At 39.7% G+C, this 23467-nt stretch overlaps 1 long non-coding RNA gene across 2 annotated transcripts in view; it reads right to left on the bottom strand.

Annotated features, from left to right (window-relative positions):
* Nucleotides 1–23467, bottom strand: part of LOC144579322 (uncharacterized) — a 75677-nt gene that overhangs the window by 23991 nt on the left and 28219 nt on the right. The window contains exon 3 of one of the 2 annotated variants that reach the window (XR_013526675.1): nt 4668–4843. This is a non-coding gene — a long non-coding RNA (uncharacterized LOC144579322). Of the gene's footprint in view, nt 1–2651; nt 4844–23467 lie in introns of those variants that run through there. The other variant, XR_013526676.1, reaches the window with a different exon arrangement.

Here is a 23467-nt window from a genome sequence, read left to right as displayed (position 1 = left end):
AAGTAATTTACAGAATCAACGCTATCCCCATCAAGCTACCATCGACTTTCTTCACAGAACTGGAAAAAACCACCATGAACTTCATATGGAACCAAAAGAGAGCCCGCATAGCCAAGTCAATTCTAAGCAAAAAGAACACAGCTGGGGGCATCACACTACCGGATTTCAAACTATACTACAAGGCTACAGTAATCAAAACAGCATGGTACTGGTACCAAAACAGAGATATAGACCAATAGAACAAAACAGAGGCACCGGAGGCAACACAACATACATACAACTATACAATCTTTGATAAACCTGACAAAAACAAGCAATGGGGCAAGGATTCCATGTTTAACAAATGGTGTTGGGAAAACTGGCTAGCCATGTGCAGAAAGCAGAAACTGGACCCCTTCCTGACACCTTACACTAAAATTAACTCCAGATGGATTAAAGACTTAAACATAAGACCTGGCACCATAAAAACCCTAGAAGAAAATCTAGGCAAAACTATCCAGGACATAGGAGTAGGCAAGGACTTCATGAACAAAACACCAAAAGCATTGGCAACAAAAGCCAAAATAGACAAATGGGACCTAATGAAACTCCACAGCTTCTGCACGGCAAAAGAAACAGTCACTAGAGTGGATCGGCAACCAACAGAATGGGAAAAAATTTTTGCAGTTTACCCATCTGACAAAGGGCTGATATCCAGAATTTACAAAGAACTCAAACAGATTTACAGGAAAAAAACAAACAAGCCCATTCAAAAGTGGGCAAAGGATATGAACAGATACTTTACGAAAGAAGACATATATGAGGCCAACAATCATATGAAAAAATGCTCATCGTCACTGGTCATCAGAGAGATGCAAATCAAAACCACATTGAGATACCATCTCACGCCAGTTAGAATGGCGATCATTAAAAAATCTGGAGACAACAGATGCTGGAGAGGATGTGGAGAAAAAGGAACACTTTTACACTGTTGGTGGGAGTGTAAATTAGTTCAACCATTGTGGAAGACAGTGTGGCGATTCCTCAAGGCCTTAGAAATAGAAATTCCATTTGACCCAGCAATCCCATTACTGGGTATATATCCAAAAGACTATAAATCGTTCTACTATAAGGACACATGTACACGAATGTTCATTGCAGCACTGTTTACAATAGCAAAGACCTGGAATCAACCCAAATGCCCATTGATAATAGACTGGATTGGAAAAATGTGGCACATATACACCATGGAATATTATGCAGCAATCAGAAATGACGAGTTTGTGTCGTTTGTAGGGACATGGATGAATCTGGAGAACATCATCCTCAGCAAACTGACACAAGAACAGAAAATGAAACACCGCATATTCTCACTCATAGGTGGGTGATGAAAAATGAGAACACATGGACACAGAAAGGGGAGTACTAAACACTGGGGTCTATTGGGGGGAAAAGGGGAGGGCCAGTGGGAGGGGGAGGTGGGGAGGGATAGCCTGGGGAGAAAAGCCAAATGTGGGTGAAGGGGAGAAGAAAAGAAAGCACACTGCCATCTGTGTACCTATGCAACTGTCTTGCATGCTCTGCTCATGTACCCCAAAACCTATAATCCAATAAAAAATTAAAAAAAAAAAAAGAAATTAAACATGGATGAAGCAATTACAAAGCACTGTGGAAAAATCATAAGAATCATGAAATATTCAGCCCTGTGATTGTTTCACAAGTATCTTTAATATCTTGCTTTACTCTAAGAAATGTTAACTGGAAATCATAAATAAGAGATTATACATAGTTTATGCAAAAAAGAGCCAATAAACTATGGTTAATAGATGTGTAAAAAAAAAAAAAAAAATGGAAAGTCCCATGTCTGAGAACAACCTCAGTCCCAGGCATCTGAGATGATTGGTTATCCCAACAGCAGGTTCTCAGCATACTCAGAGCAGTGTAGAAGAGTAAAAATCAGAGTTAGGAAGCAGTTCGCATGTGAATGCCATCAGGATAACAGCCTCCAACACTGTGCAGTCCCAAACAGATGGTATCCATCCCCCTGAAGGATGGGGTATTCCATCTCCCACACGGTTTTCTTTCCCACAGCTTGATCCCAGACCTTTGTATGACACTGATATGTTGTGGATTCTTCCAGAGGAGTGCTATACTTGTCACCTGGGACTCTTGTTAAAGTACAGTTTCTCATTTAGCAGGTCTTGGATGTGGCCCAAGATTCTACATTTCTTGCAAGCTCCTATGTGATGCTGATCATGCTGGTCAGTGGACTCCACTTTGAATAGCAAGAATGTAGATGTTCTTCTAGCTCCCAGCTGCTGAGTCTGACTCTTAATGTGCTAGTAAGAGTAAGGAGGTGATGGGGCTGGAAGCTATAATGTAAAGGATCTGTTCTAGGTAAATGAGGACAATTGTACATCAAAGTGAAATGGATGAATTAGTCATACTAAGTATAACAGCAAATGTGTGACTCTACTACCTGGTTGACACTCTCCATCTGGCCATACTCTATAGGAAAAGGAGGTTGGACAAGTAAGCGTTATTATGAAAGACTTTGAAAAAGCATCTACTAAAACCAGGATGCCCCAAAAAGGACAAAATAAAAAAGCAATGTCCCCTACTCTGCCTCAAATAAATAAACAAAAAGAAAACAAGAGGTCCCTTGGGAGTCCATGGAGGTAGATTTTATTTTAAAAGAATATAACATATACAGATGGAAGGGACAGGAATTCAAATTATTTTGAGCTTGTCTGTGGAGTATCATATTCTAAAGGGCAAGACATCCCCAACAGGCTGGGCTTCCCAGAATACGATCTCTGAGTGGTCCTAAATTTCAGGTGCCACATATGTAGGTATCCCCTCTGCACACATGTTCTTCCATATTGTTTCTGTTTGTTGTATCCAGAATGCATGGCCACAACTTCCTTTGGTCACACGGCTTTCCTATTCCTGAAATGATGCCACCTCTTGATATGTGCTCTGGTTTCCAGAATCAGGGGAACTGGTTGGGGTGCTGGGTGCATGCAGCAAAAGGTAAAATCAATCCCGTCCAAGAAAGTAGCCCACAGTTCCTGTTCTGAGCCTGCACTGCTAGGTCTGCCTCAACCGCCCTTGCTTCTGGTGGTCTGAGCATGTCTATGAGGGGTCCTTCTATGCCTGAGGAAGCCATGATAATAACCAATAATTCATCCCCATATGGAGTAGTTGCTCTCATAGGGGGCCCAGCTTCTGGAAGTAGAAAGGAGGAGATGTTGGGAGTTGGCTCCTTCTAAATCAGAATAATCTCCTTTTAGAGTGGATGCTCTAAGTTTGATTATATGGGCCTGGGCCAGTTTGAGATACGATAGCATTAAGGTATTACATTAGTTTCCTATTTTTACTCTAACAAATTACTGTAAGTTCACTATGGTAAACATGAAACAGCACAAATTTATTATCTTAAAGTTCTGGAGGTCAGAAATCCAAAATAAGTCTTACAAGGCTAAAATCAAGGCATAGACAGAGCTGCATTCCTTTGGGAGGATCTAAGTAAGACTCTATTTCCTTGTCTCTTCAAGCTTGTATTCCTTGGCTCATGGCCCCTTCCTCCATTTTCAAAGTACATTACTCTGACCTCTGCTTCCCTCATCACATCTTTTTCTCTTATGAACCTTCTTATCTCCCTCTTATAAACACCCTGTGATTACATTAGAGCCGCACACATATTCTAGGATAATCTCCCCATGTCAAGATTCTTAATTTAGACAGAAAGTCCCTTTTGCCATGTTAGGTAACATATTCCTAGGTTCCAGAGGGTAGAATGTGGATATCTTTGTGGGTAGGTGGGGGACACTATTCTGTCTAAAATCAGCATATTTGAACACCAGAAAACCTCAGCTGTGATGGTGACCAGGTGAATTCCTTACTGATCTTGAGATGATCAATTACTGAAACATTCAGATAAAAAAGCAAAAGAATGTTGAATGAAAAATTAGTGATGCCCAGTGACCCCACCAAATTCATGAATGTCTTTGTTTATTCTGGAAGTCTCCCAGTTGGAAAGGGCTGACTCCTTCAGGGACTTCACACAAACATCTTGGCTGGACTGAACATGGTCCATCTCCAACCTAACTTATTCCTCTGGACAGGCTACGAGTTGGTGCTGCCCCAAGTCATAGGGATAAATCAAGGGGACAATACTTAAGTTAGTGTGGCAATGTTTCTTATTTCTTAAGATGTTAATCATTTTGCTAAACTAACATGGCTCATAGCCAAATTCAAATAGATTTGAGAAAAATACAGAAAAATAAATAAATTTGAGAAAAATTCATTATTTCTTAAGATGTAAATCATTTTGCTATACTAAACATGGCTCATAATCAAATTCAAACAAATTTCGGAAAAATAACAAAATCAATCTATTTGAGTCAAAGAGATTACTTTTTATTTGAGGACCTGTTAGAACTTTAATAACTTTAATATGTTAATAAGCAGTTCAAATTGCTGAGAAGGGAAAACAATACAATGAACCCCCAAATGCTTTGACCTGAGAAGCCCTTAGTAGCCCAGCATCTACGTCTTCCGGAACTTGGGTTCTGTGGCATAGTGCTCGGGAAACACTGAATCAGGACATGAGCTATTTAAATGGTAATGTTCTCTCCAGGGTTTGATCAGGGCACTGGTAATTCAACATATGAAAGATTGCTTACCATTCTCCTGGATGTGGTCAGCCTCTTGGATGTGGTTGAAATGCCAGTACTCCAAGGTTTTGCTCAATAAAGGTCAATGCTGCAGGAGCAGACAAGTGACTCAGCTGGTGGGATGCAGGTGGACACTGTGATCTCTTGGGAGCCCATCTTTCCTCTTTTTTGGAGAACACACTGGCCTGGAGAGGGAGATAAAGGGCCCGAAGAAGCTTTATCACAAAGTTCATGCTTTTCTATTTAGAAAAGGTCTCAATTCCAGGTTTGGAAATAGGGTGTGCCTACCTGGAGGGAATATAAAGCAATTATTTTTGGGGGTATCTGAAAACACTTCCTGTTAGATTGCTATTTGTCCAGGAACCCAGATGCAGGCAGCAGTCCCTCTCTGGGGGATCCAGAGCTGAAGCTGAAGAACAGGCACAGTACAGGGGTGAGCAGGTGCCGCCAGTCCCTTCCTTCTCCATAGGCCTACTGGGCACAGGTGGTACATCCCACAGGATGGGTGAGAGGGCCTTCTTGGCCCTCATAGTAGCCACAGTCACCTAATCTGTGCTTCCTTCTCTGCAGACTTTGCATGATAATTCCATGCTGTTTTGTGTAGGAAAGAAGACCATGCCTATAAAAACATACAAGAGGTCTTCAAATCTCTTCAACCTCCCTTGAGACTTTCCTGGAACTGAACCAGTATATTCAAGACCATTCCAGATGAGCACTATTTTTCTTGATTCAATGTCAGTTAGGATGTGGGGTTCTATGCATTTTCTACAATACTGCTCACTGCTGGAGTAGCCATCACCTCCTGCCAATCATGACCACTCTGTCCTACACTCATATGCCCACTTGTCCCTTATTCTGTGCACTGTCCAAATCATCTCCGTCCCTGGGTCCTAGATATGGCTGTAGTGGAAGCATCTGTGTTTCCTCCAAGGGGCTGCTTAGGCTGCAGTAACAAACAACTCCTGCATTTCAGTGGTTTAAAAAGGCAAAAACTACATTTCTAGCTCATTCCACATGCTTATCTCTCATCAGCAGGGACTCTGCATGGGTCTCACTCAGAGGTTCAGACTAACAGATCCTACACCATCTACAGCATAGCTAGTCACTTAGTAGAGAGATGGGGGTACGTCATGAATCTTGAATTGACTCTAAGACTTTTGCTCACATGAGTATTTTTCATAACAGCTATCACTTATTGAATACCCACTCTGTGTCAAACACTTTTCAAACATTAGTTCATTTAATCCTCAACCACAACACATTTATGAAATATTTATTTCCTCCATTTTTAAAGTAAGAGGCCTGAATCATAGAGAGATTAGGCAATTTATTGCAAATCTAGCAAGTGGCAGAATCTGGTTTTGATTCTTCAGCCAGCTCCCAAATCCCTGCCTTTAGCTACTTGGCCTTCCTCACTTGAAAACATTTTCTGATTCCTGAACTTATTTATGTAAAACATCTTAGAAAAATATGACAGTGAAATCATAGTTATAAATTTAAAGAACTGTCTTATTGAAAGGGAAAAATCCAAATAAAAAAATTGTATGTGCAAAACGCATATAACAATTAGTGCAATACTTGCATCTATCTTTGTTCATCAGTGAAAGTGAGTGAAACTGCTAGCATATCTTCCCACTTATGCTTGTGAAAAGAAATTCACGTGTTCAGTAATTATTTTTAGTAGTCTCCCCTTAGCAGAGATTTTGCTTTCTGAGGTTTCAATTACTGGTGGTCATCCACAGTCCAAAAATATTACATGGAAATTTTCAGAAATAAACAATTCATACGTTTCTTACCATTTGGAGTAGCATGATGAAATGTTGCATGGTCCCGTACCATCCCATCTGGGACATGAATCCTGCCCTCAACCAGGTGTCCATGGTGTGTATGCTCCTTGCCTGTGAGTCACTCAATAACCATCTTGGTTGCTATGTCACAGTGCTTGAGTTCAAGTCACCTTTATTTTACTGAATCATAGCTCCGAAGTGCAAGAGTAATGGTACTGGCAATTTGGATTTGTAAAAGTGAAGTCACAAAATGTTTTCTTTAAGTGAAAAAGTGGATGTTTTCCACTTAATAAGGAAAGAAAAAAATCGTATGCTGTACTTGTTAAGATCTGCAGTAAGAACACATCTTCTACAATTTCTTCATGAAATTGTAAAGAAGGAAAAAGAAATTCATGCATAGCATATACAGTTTGAATATCCCTTACTGGAAATGCCTGGAACCAGAAGTGTTTCAAATTTTTTATTTTTTTTTTGGATTTTGGAATATTTGCATATATATAATGAGATATCTTCGGGATAGGACCCAAGTCTAAACATGAAATTCATTTGTGTTTCATGTATACCTTATACACATAGCCTCAAAGTAATTTGTATAATATTTTTAATAATTTTATGCATGAAACAAAATTTGTGTTAAGTGTTATGTATGGAATTTTCCACTTATGGCATCATGTGGATGCTCAGAGAGTTTTGGATTATGGAGCTTCTGGATTTTAAATTTGAAGATTAAGGATGCTCAGCCAGTAGAGGGTTCAGTACTACTCAAGGTTTTAAGCATCCACTAGGGATCTTGGAACATATCCATTGCAGATAAAAGGAAACTATTGTACTTTCTGTTTTTTTCCCCCAAACATCTCTTGACAAGCCTCTGAATCTCGATTCGCATTTTAAAAGAATTTTCAGTGCCAGAGCCCACTGATAGCTTCCCTGCTGCCCGGAAGTCACTAATCAGTGACATCAGCTTTCCATTTGATAGCCTTGAATTCATGCTCAGAACCGAGAGAATGAGTTCACACACTTGTAATGATTAATGACTTGATTCATTCAGTTACCATTTGTCAAAATATTTACATATCTAGAATATTTTGATGTTTTATGGGGATAATAAAAGTAAATATTTAAAATGCAGACAGTCTTAGAAAATCTAGAAAACATGGTAACTGAAGACTGTAGCCTTTCCAAAAAAGATGAAATTTCTCTAACCATGTCTTTCTGTTTCTCTCTGTGTCGCTCTCTCTCAATCTCTTTCACCCCCACCACCCCTTATGTAAACCCAGGTTCTCCTCACAGCTCAACTCTTTCCCTTGCCTACATGAAAGCAAGAAACAACAGTTGTCATAAACACCCAAAGTCTGGTAGTCTTCTGTCTCCCTAACAACAGAATTTAAAATCCCTTCTATAGGAATTAGTCTGTACTTAGGATGGCACCTCATCTATCCACTCACAGAGGTCATACAATTTACTTTTAGCAGGCACTTAATGGGAGCCATCAACTCACCCAGATTCATCCTCATCACTCATAAACCTAGAGGAACTTGGCTTCTCAGCAACATCTGAAGGATATTTTTTTCAGGGACTTCCCTTTGGTTCTTACACAGGAGAAGCTGGAGAGGAGAGGTCAGGGTTCAGAAATCTTCCCCTAGGGATGCAGGGTGATATAGTGCAATACCACTGACAATTTCATAAAAGTCATAGGTTAAGAGTCAACTCTCAATCAAAAACTTTGAAGAGGGACTCTGAAAGGAACTGTTAATTTTTTGCCTCTGCAACAGATTTGTTCCTGTTTTCTTAAATTAATCCACTACTTCTTTAGGTTTAGTCTTCCAAACAACCCTCAAAGTAAAAGCCTTAGCATCCACAGACAATGTTTTTCAATCTTGGTTGCTAAGTCAAATGGCAAAACGGCATGAATAAAAAGGGATTTCCTCGGAGAAGAATGTTGGTGGGCCTGAGCTGGTGGGCTTCTGAGTTCACACCATCTCTGAAAAAAGGCCCTCCTAGGTTTTCTAAGGGCCCAGTCCCCTATAACCTTCTGTAGCTCCCTCGGGTATCACCATCTTTCTTAAAATTAGTCTAAGGAAAGAAAAGTAGACTCAGTTATCTAATTAATTAAGGGAATTGACAGGGCCACTGCATTGGAGCACAACTCCATTGGGTGCCATTCACATAATAGTCTACGTAATCAGTGAACCCTGGAATTATAGAACACAGCAGCCCTATTAGGTGAATGAGGGATAATGAAAGATTCTTTGATTTATTACTGATTATGCTTAAATGATCGTAATTCATTCAGTAAAGAAACAAGTTATTTAAGAACTTAACAAATTAATAAAGTCCAATTATTATCAGGAAGGGAAAAATAATAATATTTGAATTACCATGCTGTTGCATTAGACACCCCAAAAGTTATTTCTTTTTAATGCTTATATATTGACATATATACAAAGAAATTTACCTTAGATATTTGGAACCCCCTGCAATGTGGGAGTAAATGGAATTATCCCCTGCCTTTTCCTTTTCTCACTTTCATCAGGTCTCCAGTTTTGCTAAGGATATGCTATATGCTTCTTAGAAATAATGATATCATATCTTTCTGGTCTTTGGCTTTTATGTTAGCTCAGAAAGGGTTAAAAATTGACAGTTCATCTAATAAGTTAACAAGCATCACAAACACATGAACAATGTTCTTGTGGATATGGGAGATGAGCACTTAACATCTATTCCACCTATCTTCTTGGGGGTCTTCCTGCACTCTAGAAGCTAGAAAAAAATCTCAAAACTACATTTATTAGACTCCCTTACAGCTATGGTTCTGGATGTTATTTAATTTAGAAGACAGAAATGAGATAAGGACATGTTTTGTGCTACTTCTGCCATTTCCCCCAGCAATTGCTGCAGTGGTGTTTGCTTCTCCTATACTGGCTTCTCTACTGTGGTGGTTTCATGAGGCAGGAGCAGTTCTCTCTGTGACCAGTGCTGTGGTGCTGCTCTTAAAGTCATACTTCAAAGCTCAACCTAGGCCTCTTTCTCATAAAAAGCATGTTATGAAATAAATATTTGTAAACTAGATTAGATGAATTCTATTTCTTGCTACTGAATCTGACTGATTCCAAGTTCACCCAAGGTCAGTTATAATAAAAAAACTTAAAATTGTCTCATGAGCTAGCAAAATGCTAGCTTGTGCAGCATTTAATGCTTGTGCAGTTGCAGTAAGACAAGTATTCTCAACACTGCACGTTGAAAAACAAATTAAATACAAGCTTTTTGGTAAGTGATTAGGAAATAAGACTCAAAAACTTTGTAAAGTTTATTTGACTTAAAATCCTTCTTCTTAAAATTCTAGCTTTAAAATATATTTTAAAAGTTGTATGGACTATGAGGTTCACTATGGTATTGTTCATAATAGTTAAAAATTGGAAACAAGCTAAAACTACAGTCATAGGGAATGTAAAATAATTATGTGTTGTCTGTATGATTGGCCATAGTAACACTGAGGTATGTTAACATGATTTACTGAGTTTTTAAATCAAAATGGTAATTTTTTGGGAAGTTTGATAAAATAATGGCAAATAATATATGTAAACGTGCAAAGAGAATATTGTCAATGAAGTAATAAATGGAAATATATTATTGTAAAATATATTTGGAAATATACCTTCTGGACAAAATGGAATTTCTATTTCTAGATACTTGAGGAATTGCCACACTGTCTTCCACAATGGTTGAACTAATTTACACTCCCACCAACAGTGTAAAAGGGTTCCTATTTCTCCACATCCTCTCCAGCATCTGTTGTCTCCAGATTTTTTAATGATCGCCGTTCTAACTGGCATGAGATGGTATCCCAATGTAGTTTTGATTTGCATTTCTCTAATGACCAGTGAGCATGAGCATTTTTCCATATGTGTGTTGGCCTCATGTATGTCTTCTTTGGTAAAGTGTCTGTTCATATCCTTTGCCCACTTTTGAATGGGTTTGTTTTTTTCTTGTAAAGCTATTTCAGTTCTTTGTAGATTCTGAATATTAGCTCTTCGTCAGATGGATAGATTGCAAAAATGTTTTCCCATTCTGTTGGCTGCCGGTTCACTCTAATAATTATTTCTTTTGCTGTACAGAAGCTCTGGAGTTTAATTAGATCCCACTTGTCTATTTTGGCTTTTGTTGTTTTAGTCATGAAGTCCTCGCCTATGCCTATGTCCTGAATGATTTTGTCAAGATTTTCTTCCAGGCTTTTTTTTTTTTTTTTATATATCTTTTAATGATAAGTAATGTAATATTACTTAATTATAATATTGTTTTTATGATAATTATAATTAATTATTAATTGTATCCATATGTATTTTAACTAAATTATTTTCTGGGAACATTACCTATGTCACATCAGTGGAAATGTTTAGGGTGATAGACTAAAAGGTGGTGAAGATTCATTTAATCATTGATTAATTCCATTATATTTTTATTTGGTAATAAGTGTATTCATAGAGTTGTGGTTTCATTTTATCACTTTATTAATATGATAATAAATTATGTTGAATTATTAAATTATAAATAATATATATACTCTGCAAGATGCCCAAGTGCACACTGGGGTAAATACAAGTAAGAAGGTCATCTTAACAATTGTATAGATCATTTTTTTTTTTTTTTTACATTTTAATATTTTTATTTCTTTTTTTTTTTTTTTAATTTTTTATTGGATTATAGGTTTTGGGGTACATGAGCAGAGCATGCAAGACAGTTGCGTAGGTACACAGTGTTAGGTCTTATGTTTAAGTCTTTAATCCATCTGGAGTTAATTTCAGCATAAGATGTCAGGAAGGGGTCCAGTTTCTGCTTCTGTACATTGCTAGCCAGTTTTCACAAAACCATTTATTAAATAGGGAATCCTGTCCCCATTACTTGTTTTGGTCAGGTTTGTCAAAGATCACATGGTTGTAGATGTGTGGAATTGCCTCCAAGGCCTCTGTTCGGTTCCATTGGTCTATGTCTCTGTTTTGGTACCAGTACTATGTTGTTTTGATTACAGTAGCCTTGTAATATAGTTTGAAGTCAGGTACTGTGATGCCTCCAGCTTTGCTCTCTTTGCTTATAATTGTCCTGGCTATGTGGGCTCTGTTTTGGTTCCATATAAAGTTTAAGGTAGTTTTTTTCCATTTCTGTGAAGAAGGTCATTGGTAGCTTGATGGGGATAGCACTAAATCTATAAATTACCTTGGGCAGTATGGCCATTTTCACAATATTGATTCTTCCTAACCATGAGCATGGAATTTCCATCTATTTGTGTCCTCTCTTATTTTGTTGAGCAGTGGTTTGTAGTTCTCCTTGAATGTAAACAAGGTCCTTTACATTCCTTGTTAGTTGTATTCCTAGGTATTTTATTCTCTTTGTAGCAATTGTGAATGGGAGTTCGCTTTTTATTTGGCTCTCTGTTAGTCTGTTATTGGTGTATAGGAATGCTTGTGATTTTTGCAAATTCATTTTGTATCCTGAGACTTTGCTGAAGTTACTTATCAGTTTAAGGAGATTTTGGGGTGAGACGATGGAGTCTTCTAAATATACAATCATGTCATCTGCAAATAGAGACAATTTGACTTCCTCCTTTTCTAATTGGATACCATTTATTTCTTTTTCTTGCCTGATTGCTCTGGCTAGAACTTCCAATACTATATTGAATAGGAGTGGTGAGAGAGGGCATCCTTGTCTAGTGCCTGATTTCAAAGGGAATGCTTCCAGTTTTTCCCATTCAGTATGATATTGGCTGTTGGTTTGTTGTAAATAGCTTTTATTATTTTGAGATACATTCCACTGATACCTAGTTCATTGAGAGTTTTTAGCATAAAGTGCTGTTTAATTCTGTTGAAGGCCTTCTCTGCATCTATTGAGATTATCATGTGGTTTTTGTCTTTGGTTCTATTTATGTGGCGGATTACGTTTATAGACTTGGGTATGTTGAACCAACCTTGCATTCCCGGGATGAAGCCTACTTTATGGTGATGGATAAGCTTTTTGATGTGCTGTTGCAATCAGCTTGCCAGTATTTTATTGAAGATTCTTGCATCTATGTTCATCATGGAGATTGGCCTGAAGATTTTTTGTTGAGTCTCTGCCAGGTTTTGGTATCAGGATGATGTTGGTCTAATAGAATGATATAGGAAGGATTCCCTCTTTTTGTATAGTTTGGAATAGTTTCAGAAGGAGTGGTACCAGCTCCTCTTTGTATATCTGGTAGAATTCGGCTGTGAACCCATCTGGACCTGGACTTGTTTTGGTTGGTAGGCTATTAATTCCTGCCTCAACTTCAGCCCTTGTTATTGGTCTATTCGGGGTTTCAACTTCTTTCTGGTTTAGGCTTGGGAGGGTGCAAGTGTACAGGAATTTATCCATTTCTTCCAGGTTTACAGGTTTATGTGCATAGAGTTGTTTGTAGTAATCTCTGATGGTAGTTCGTATTTCTGTGGAATCAGTGGTGATACCCCCATTATTGATTTTTATTGCAGCTATTTGATTCTTCTCTCTTTTATTTTTTAAATAATCTGCTAGCAGTCTGTATATTTTGTTGATCTTTTCAAAAAATCAGCTCCTGGATTTATTGATTTTTTTTTTTTTTTGAGACAGAGTCTCACTCTATCACCAGGCTGGAGTGCAGTGGCATGATCCTGGCTCACTGCAACTTTCATTTTTCCAGTTTCAAGGAATTCTCCTGCCTCAGCCTCCTGAGTAGCTGAGACTATAGGCACGCACCACCATGCCTGGCTAATTTTTTGTACTTTTTAGTAGAGATGGGGTTTCACCATGTTGGCCAAGATGGTCTCGATCTCTTGTCCTTGTGATCTGCCCACCTTGGCCTCCCAAAGTACTGGGATTACAGACATGAGCTGCCACGCCTGGCTGATTTATTGATTTTTTGAAGGGCTTTTTGTGTCTCTATCTCCTTCAGTTCTGCCCTAATCTTAGTTATTTCTTGTCTTCTGCTGGCTTTTGAGTTTTTTTTTTTTATATTGCTCCTCTAGCTCTTTCAATTTTGACAATAGGGTGTCAATTTTAGATCTTTCCTCACTTCTCAAGTGGGTATTTATTGCTATAAATTTCCCTCTAGACACTGCTTTAAATGTGTCCCAGAGACTCTGATACATTATGTCTTCATTCTCATTGGTGTTGAAGAACATCTTTATTTCTGCCTTCATTTCATTGTTTATCCAGTTGACATTCAGGAGCCATTTGTTCAGTTTCCATGAAGCTTTGCAATTATGAGTTAGTTTCTGAATTCTGAGTTCTAACTTGATTGCACTGTGGTCTGAGAGACTGTTCGTTATGATTTCCATTCTTCTGCATTTGCTGAGGAGTGATTTACTTCCCATAATGTGCTCAATTTTAGAGTAGGTGTGATGTGGTGCTGAGAAGAATATATATCTTGTGAATTTGGGGTGGAGAGTTCTGTAGATGTCTATTAGGTCCACTTGGTTTCCAGATCTGAGTTCAAGTACTGGATATCCTTGTTAATTTTCTGTCTTGTTGATCTAATATTGATAGCAGAGTGTTAAAGTCTCCCACTATTATTGTGTGGGAGTCTAAATCTCTTTGTAGGTCATTAAGAACTTGCTTTATGTATCTGGGTGCTCCTATATTGAGTGTGTATATATTTAGGATCATTAGCTCTTCTTGTTGCATGGATCCTTTTACCATTATGTAATTCCCTTCCTTGTCTCTTTTGATCTTTGTTGGTTTAAAGCCCATTTTATCAGAGACTAGGATTGGGACTCCTGCTTTTTTTTGCTCTCCATTTGCTTGGTAAATCTTCCTCCATCCTTTATTTTTAGCCTATGTGTGTCCCTGCACATGAGATGGATTTCCTGAATACAGCACACTGTATTCAGTGATGGGTCTTGCCTTTTTATTGAATTTGCCAGTCTGTGTCTTTTGATCGAGGTATTTAGCCCATTTACATTTAGGGTTAATATTGTTACGTGTAAATTTGATCCTGTCATTTTGATGCTAACTGGTTGTTTTGCCCATGAGTTGATGTAGTTTCCTCATTTTGTTGATGCTCTTTACCATTTGGTACATTTTGGAGTGGCTGGTATTGGTTGTTCCTTTCATGTTTAGTGCTTCTTTCAGGAGCTCTTATAAAGCAGGCCTGATGGTGATGAAATCTCTGAGTAATTGCTTATTCATAAAGGATTTTATTTCTCCTTTGCTTATGAAGATTAGTTTGGCTGGATATGACATTCTAGGTTGAAAGTTCTTTTCTTTAAGGATGTTGAATATTGGCCCCCTACTCTCTTCTGGCTTGTAGGGTTTCTGCCGAGTGATCCACTGTGAGTCTGATGGGCTTCCCTTTGTAGGTAACCCAACCTTTCTCTCTGTCTGCACTTAGCATTTTTTCCTTCATTTCAACACTGGTGAATCTGAGAATTATGTGCCTTGGGGTTGCTCTTCTCGTGGAATATCTTTGTGGCATCCTCTGTATTTCTGGGACTTGAATGTTGGCCTGCATTGCTAGGTTGGGGAAGTTCTCCTGGATAATATCCTGAAGAGTGTTTTTTAGCTTGGATTCATTCTCCCTGTCACATTCAGGTACACCTATCAAATGTAGATTAGGTTTTTTCACATAATCCCATATTTCTTGGAGGCTTTGTTCATTTCTTTTCACTCTTTTTTCTCTAATCTTGCCTTCTCATTTTATTTCATTGAGTTGATCTTGCATCTCTGATATCCTTTCTTCTGTTTGGTTGATTTGGCTATTGAAACTTGTGTATGTCTCGCGAAGTTCTCATGTTGTGTTTTTTAGCTCCATTAAGTCGTTTATGTTCTTCTCTAAGTTGGTTATTCTAGTTAGCATTTCATCTAACCTTTTTTCAAGGTTCTTAGTTTCTTTGCATTGGGTTAGAACATGTTATTTTTGCTCAGAGAACTTTGTTATTACCTACCTTCTGAAGCCTGCTTCTGTCAATTCATCAGACTCATTCTTCATCCAGCTTTGTTCCCTTGCTGGTGAGGAGTTGTGATACCTTGGAGGAGGAGAGGCATTCTGGTTTTTGGTGTTTTTTCATCCTTTTTGAGCTGGTTTCTTCCCGTCTTTGTGGATTTATCTACCTGTGGTCTTTGTAGTTGTTGACTTTTGGATGGGGGTCTCTGAGTGGAGGATGTCCTTTGTGTTGATGTTGAAGCTATTTCTTTCTGTTTTTTAGTTTTCCTTCAAACAGTCAGGTCCCTCTGCTGCAGGACTGCTGGAAGTCCACTCCAGACCTGCTTGCCTGGGAATCACCTGCAGGGGCTGCAGAACAGTCAGGGTTGCTGCCAGTCTCTTATTCTGTCATCTTCGTCCCAGAAAGGTACCCACCAGATGTCAGCCAGAGCTCTCCTTTATGAGGTGCCTCTTTGGGTCTACAGGGGTTGGGGAGCCACTTGAGGAGATAGTCTGTCCCTTATCAAAGCTCAAGTGCTATGCTGGGAGCTCTGTTTTTCCATTCAGAGCTGCTGGGCAGGTATGTTTAAGTCTGCTGCAGTTGAACTCATAATCGCCTCTTTTCCCAGGTGCTCTGTCCTGGGAAGGTAGGGCTTTATTTATAAGTTCCTGACATGTTGCTGCCTTTTTTCAGAGATGCCTTGCCCAGCAAGGAGGTAGTCTAGTCACAGTCTGCCAGCAGAGGCATTGTTGAGCTGCCGCAGGCTCTGCTCAGCTGCTGTGTAAACTTTCTTGTGGTTTTGTTTACAGAGGTACATTTAGAACTGCCTTGGTAATGGCAGTCTGTCTCAGTAATGTCAGACTGCCTTGGCAGTGGTGGACTGCCTCTTCTAATGGCAGTTGCCCTTCCCCCGACAGAGCAGGACCATCCTGGGTCCAACTGCACTTGCTGTGAAACTCTGAATTCAGAGCATTTCAGATTGTTGGTCTTTGTGGGTGTGGGACCTGCTGAGCCTGATCACTTGGCTCCCTGCTTTCAGCCCCCTCTTTTCAGTTGAATGGGCAGCTCTGTCTCCCAGGCATTCCAGGTGCCAGTTAAAATGGCTGCCCAGATTTGTGTGAGTTCTTGTGCAGCAACCCGTGGTGCTGGCTAAAACAGCTGTGCTGGAAACTCGTGGTGCTTTTTGGCCCGGGAATCTCCTGGTCTGTGGGTGGTAAAAACTGCAGGAGTAGTGCAGTGTCTGAACCAGAGTGCTAGAGTGGATGGAAAAGCCCCCATGGCCTCTGTTGGGTAGGGAGGCGGGGGTCTTCTGGGGATTACACTTCCAGGGTGAGGCAGCACCCTACCCTGCCTCAGCTCGCCCTTCTTGGGCTACGCCCACTGTGCAAATAGTCCCATTGAGATGTATCTGGTATCTCCTTTAGAAATGCAGTGATAACTCACCCTCTGCATTACTCTCGCTGGGAACTGCACTCCAGAACTGTTCCTATTTGGCCATCTTCCAGGCAGCATTTTTATCTATTTATTTTACTGGTCTAGTTTCTTCTTTAATTTTTAAAATTAAAAGGTACAATAGAAAAATTAACTTTAAAAAAGAAAATAATGTACCCACCACCAAAAAACCTTTTTTGGTTAAGTTTTTACTGCTCAAGTTCACCACTGTGCCTACCCTATCATCCAGTATTTACTGAGAAAGCCCTTTAATGTCACAAGACTCTAATGCCATGCACTGATTTTTATGATCTTACTGAAAAACTGTTGTGTGCGTAGAAAAGTATTTGTGTATGGTGTCTGTATGCATATCATATATCATTTTGGATTGCCAGACAGCACAGGAAGAACACCATAAACACTAATTTTTACTCCTAGATGGCTTAGTAATTTGCTAAATTTCCTTGTAATTGCTTCTAATTATTCATTACATTAGAGTAGAAGGTGGCAGCTATAAATTTTCAATGAAAGCAAAATTTAAATACAATGCATCCAAATGTCTCTGCAGACCCAAGTGGCAACCTGATTTTCATATTAGGGAAATCCAACAGACGCCAGCAACACATGCTGCTTCTTAATGTAATGAACAAGAGTAAGCCAAGGAAGTAACACTATGCTGGCTTTGTGAAGAGACTGCAGAAGTGGCTCATCGACCTCATCCACGCATCAAAGCATTTCAGGAGCTGACTCCCAGGGTAGGGAGTTTTCACTAACCCCCTGCACTCTTCCCTGTGAGGTGTCAGCAGCTCTGGCCATTGCTTGATTCTTTTCTCTTTCTTTCTTTTTCTCTCTCTTTTTCTCTTTCCTTTCTCTCTCTCTCTCTCTCTCCTTCCTTCCTTCCTTCCTTCCTTCCTTCCTTCCTTCCCTCCCTCCCTAAATACATATTTGGCACCTGCCTTAAAGTGAAGCTATGTGGAAAACCAAGAAGATTCTCCTAAAAGAGGCTGAGGGAGGGTGATCTGCAAGTAAACTACCATGACCCATCCAGATAGAAGTCTCTTCTATCTAGAAGGGGATTTCAAAAGTATCCATGAAGGAGGTAGTAATGGAATTGGACCTTGACACTCCCCTGACAGGGTATAATGCCACTATGGAAACAGTATGGCAGTGCTTCAAAAAGCTAAGCACAGAACCACCATATGATCCAGCATTTCTACTTCTGGGTATATACCCCAAAGAAGTGAAAGCAGGGACACAAATTTGTACATTCATGTTTACAGCAGCACTGTTCACAATAGCCAAAGGTGGAGGCAACTTAAATGTCCATCAACAAATGAATGGATAAATGAAATCTGTTATGTACATACAAAGGGATATTATTCAATGTTAAAAATAAATGAAATTTGGATATATGCTACAACACAAATGAACCTTGAAAACATTACACTAAGTGAAATAAGCCAGACATAAAAAAATATATACTGTATAGTTCCACTTCTTTGGAGTACCCCAAATAGTAAAATTCATAGACAGAAAGTAGAATGGTGGTTGTAAGAGACGAGAAGAGGGAGGAATTAGTGTTTAATAGGTACAGAATTTCAGTTGGGAAGATGGAAAACTTTAAGACAAAGATAGTGGTTGTATAACAATACAAATGCTCTTAATGCCAATAAACTTTACACTTAACATGGCTAAAATGTCTATTTTGCATTATGTGTATATTATTACAATTTTAAAAGTATTTAAAAATTTTGACAGTGTATAGGGAGGAAGAAGGGCACTTGAGACAGAGTACAGGGGTGGGCAATTATGGGCTATAGTCAGAAAATAGGGAGGAGACCACCTTGGCAGAATGATATTGGATGCATGACAAGAACAGTAACAATAATAACAGTAGTAGTCTTCATAAATACAATCTTTAAAGAGCATTACTTTTAGTGGTCTGGATAGAAGACTAAACCAGCCACAACATTCTCTTAAGCCAAAGGCTAATCCAGAGCAAGGCACTAACTCGTTTCAATTCTGTGAAGGTTGAGAAAGGTGAGGAAGTTGCAGAAGAAAGTTTTGAGACTAGCAAAAGATTGGTTCATGCAGTTTAAGAAGCCTTCTCCATAGCATAAAAGTGTAAGGTGAAACACCAAGTGCAATGTAGAAGCTGCAGTGAGTTATTCAGAAAATCTAGCTAAAATCACTGATGAACATGGCTATACTACACAACAGATTTTTCAGGTAGATGAAACAGTCTTATATTGGAAGATTTCAGAGCTTCAAAGGGCAGTCTGACACTCTTGTTAGCGACTAATGCAGCTGGTGACTTTAAGTTAAAGCCAATACTCATTTACCATTCTGAAATCCCAGCGCCCTTAAGAATTATGCTAAATCAGTTGGAAGAAGAGAAGATGGCACTGTAGGAGTAACTCAGGATAGCAGCTCCCAGTGAAAGCGCAGAGGGTGAGTGGACGCCGCATTTCCAGATGGATCTTGATGCCCACAGACCAGGAGATTCCCAGGTGTAGGAGCCCCATGGGTCGCCAGCGCAGCTGTTACAGCCAGCACCACAGCACAGCAGCACTCTGTACAAAATACACTGGTCTGGATGCCCTGTTAAACCGGCAATTGAAGATCTGGGAAGGCAGATTAGCACATTCATCGGATTAAACGGGACTTAAACATAAAGCCAGGCCAAGAGATTCCCGGGCAGCGACGTTGTTTCAGCCAGCACAGTGGGTCGCCACACAGGACATTACACAGATCTCGGCGCCCTTTCAGCAGGTGACTGGAACACCTGGGAGAGAGTCAACCATTCAACTTTAAAAAAAAAAGTGCTCTGAGGTAGGGAGCCAGGTGATCAGGCTTGGCAGGTCCCACCCCCACAAAAACAAACAAACAAAAAAACTGCAAAACGCTCGGGGTTGAGACTTTCACGGCAAGCACAGCTGAACTCAGGACAGTGCAGCTCGGTGTGGGAGGGGCATCCGTCATTACCGAGGCACTCCACCCCTACGGAGGTACTCTGCCATTGCTGACGCAGGCTGCCGTTGCCAAGGCAACCAGCCATTACAGAGAGAGTCTGCCATTACAGAGGTGGGCCACAATCGCCACAGCAGTTCTAACCACACCTATATAAACAGGACTGCAGGAAATTACACACGGCAGCAGGGCAGAACCCACAGCAGCAGGGCGGACCCCAGAGCAGCTCAGTATATATAGCCTCTGCAGGAAGGCAGTGACTAGACTGCCTCCTCGCTGGGCAGGACAGTGCAATAGATATTCATAAATAAAGCCCTAACTCCCTGGGACAGAGCACCTGAAGAAAAAAAAAGGTTTTATGAGTTCGCTGCAGCAGACTTAAATGTACCTGCCTAGCAGCTCTGAATAAACCATGGAGCTCACAGCTCAGCACTTGAGCTCCTATAAAGTACAGACTGTCTCCTCAAGCAGCTCCCTAACCCTGTATATCCGAAGAGTCACCTCACAAAGGACTGATCAGACTGACATTTGGCAGGCATCATTCTGGGACAAATATAGCAAAAGAAGAAACTGGTAGCAACCCTTACTGTTCCACAGCTGCTACAGGTGTTCCCCAGGCAAGCAGGGCCTGGAGTGGACCTCAGCAGTCCTACAGCAGAGGTGCCAGACTGTTGGAAGGAAAACTAAGAAACAGAAATAACTTCATCATCAAAAATCCGGACATCCACTCAGAGACCCAATCAGAAAATCAGCAACTACTCAGATGACAGGTGGATAAATCCACAAAGATGGGAAGAAACCAGCACAAAAAGGAGGAAAACACCCAAAACCAGAACACCTTGCCTCCTACAAGGGAACACAACTCCTCACCAGCAAGGGAACAAAGCTGGATGGAGAATGAGTGTGATGAAATGACAGAATCAGGCTTCAGAAGGTGGGTAATGAGAAATTTCCGTGAGCTAAAAGAACATGTTCTAACTCAATGCAGAAAAACTAAGAACCATGAAAAAAGATTTGAGGAAATGATAACAAGAATGGACAACTTAGAGAGGAATATGAGTGAATTGATGGAGCTGAAAAACACAACATGAGAACTTCACGAAGCATGCACAAGTTTCAACAGCCAAATTGACCAAGCAGAAGAAAAAATATCAGAGGTCGAAGATCAACTCAATGAAATAAAACAAGAAGGCAAGATAAGAGAAAAAAGCACAAAAAGGAATGAACAAAGTCTCCAAGAAATGTGGGACTATGTGAAGAGACCTAATCTACGTTTGATAGGTATAACTGAATATGACAAAGAGAATGAATCCAAGTTGGAAAATACTTTTCAGGATATTATCCAGGAAAATTTCCCCAACCTAGCAAGGCAGGCCAATATTCAAGTCCAGCAAATACAGAGACCACCACAAAAATATTCCGCAAGAAGACCAACCTCAAGGCACATAATCGTCAGACTCACCAGGGTTAAAATGAAGGAGAAAATGCTAAGGGCAGCCAGAGAGAAGGGTCGGGTCACCCACAAAGGGAAACCCATCAGACTCACAACAGATCTCTTGGCAGAAACCCTACAAGCCAGAAGAAAGTGGGGGCCGATATTCAACATCCTTAAAGAAAAGAACTTTCAACCCAGAATTTCACATCCAGCCAAACTAATCTTCATAAGTGAAGGAAAAATAAAATCCTTTGTGAACAAGCAAGTACTCAGAGATTTTTGTAACCACCAGGCCTGCTTTACAAGAGCTCCTGAAAGAGGCACTACACATAGAAAGAAACAACCAGTACCAGCCACTCCAAAAACGTACCAAATGCTAAAGAGCATCAACAAAATGAAGAATCTGCATCAACTAACAGGCAAAACAGCCAGCTAGAATCAAAATGACAGTATCAAATTCACACATAACAATATTAACCCTAAATGTAAATGGGCTAAATGCACCAATCAAAAGACACAGACTGGCAAATTGGATAAAAAGCCAAAACCCATTGGTGTGCTGTATCCAGGAAACCCATCTCACAAGCAAGGACACACAAAGGCTCAAAATAAAGGGATGGAGGAAGATTTACCAAGCAAATGGAGAGTAAAAAAAAAAAAGCAGGAGTTGCAATTCTCATCTCTGATAAAATGGACTTTAAAGCAACAAAGATCAAAAGAGACAAAGAAGGCCATTACATAATGGTAAAAGGATTGATGAAACAAGAAGAGCTAATGATCCTAAATATATATGGACCCAATGCAGGAGCACCCAGATATATAAGGCAAGTTCTTAGCAACCTACAAAGAGACTTAGACTCCCACACAATAATAGTGGGAGACTTTAACACTCCACTGTCAATGTTAGACAGATCAACCAGACAAAAAATTAACAAGGATATCCAGGGCTTGAACTCAGACCTGGAACAAGTAAACATGATAGACATTTACAGAACTCTCCACCCCAAATCCACAGAACATACATTCTTCTCAGCACCACATCACACCTACTCTAAAATTGAACATATAATTGGAAGTAAATCACTCCTCAGCAAATGCAAAAGAACTGAAATCATAACAAACAGTACCTCTGACCATAGTGCAATCAAGTTAGAACTCAGAATTCAGAAACTAAGTCAGAACCGCACAGCTTCATGGAAACTGAACTGGCTCTTGAATGTTGACTGGATAAACAATGAAATGAAGGCAGATATAAAGAACTTCTTCGAAACCAATGAGAACGAAGATACAACATACCAGAATCTTTGGGACACATTTAAAGCAGTCTCTAGAGGAAAATATATAGCAATAAGTGCCCACATGAGAGGAGTGGACAGATCCAAAATTGACACTCTAATGTCAAAATTGAAAGAGCTAGAGGAGCAAGATCAAAAACCTCAAAACCAAGCAGAAGACAAGAAAAAAACTAAGATCAGAGCAAAACTGAAGGAGATAGACACACAAAAAACCCTTCAAAAAATCAATAAATCCAAGAGCTGGTTTTTTGAAAAGATCAACAAAATAGACCACTAGCCACATTGATAAAAAAGAAAAGAGAGAACCACCAAATAGATGCAATAAAAAACGATAAAGGGGAAGAATCGATATCGTGAAAATGGCCATACTGCCCAAAGTAATATACAGATACAACACTATCCCCATCAAGCTACCAATGACCTTCTTCACAGAACTGGGAAAAAAAACACCTTAAACTTCATATGGAACCAAAAGAGAGCCTGCATAGCCAAGTCAATTCTAAGCAAAAAGAACACAGCAGGAGGCATCACACTACCAGACTTCAAACTATACTGCAAAGCTACAGTAATCAAAACAGCATGATACTGGTACCAAAACAAAGATATAGACCAATAGAACAGAACTGAGGCATTGGAGGCAACACAACATATCTACAACCATATAATTTGGATAAACCTGACAAAAACAAGCAATGGGAAAACAATTCCCTGTTTAATAAATGGTGTTGGGAAAACTGGCTAGCCATGTGCAGAAAGCAGAAACTGGACCCCTTCCTGACACCTTACATTAAAATTAACTCCAGATGGATTAAAGACTTAAACATAAGACCTAACACCATAAAAACCCTAGAAGGAAATCTAGGCAAAACCATCCAGGACATAGGAGTAGGCAAGGACTTCATGACCAAAACACCAAAAGCACTGGCAACAAAAGCCAAAATAGACAAATGGGACCTAATCAAACTCCACAGCTTCTGCATAGCAA

This window comes from Callithrix jacchus, chromosome 1 (genome assembly GCF_049354715.1).
Source record: "Callithrix jacchus isolate 240 chromosome 1, calJac240_pri, whole genome shotgun sequence".
NCBI classification, from domain to species: domain Eukaryota; kingdom Metazoa; phylum Chordata; class Mammalia; order Primates; family Cebidae; genus Callithrix; species Callithrix jacchus.
This window is presented reverse-complemented; position numbering and strand designations above follow the sequence as displayed.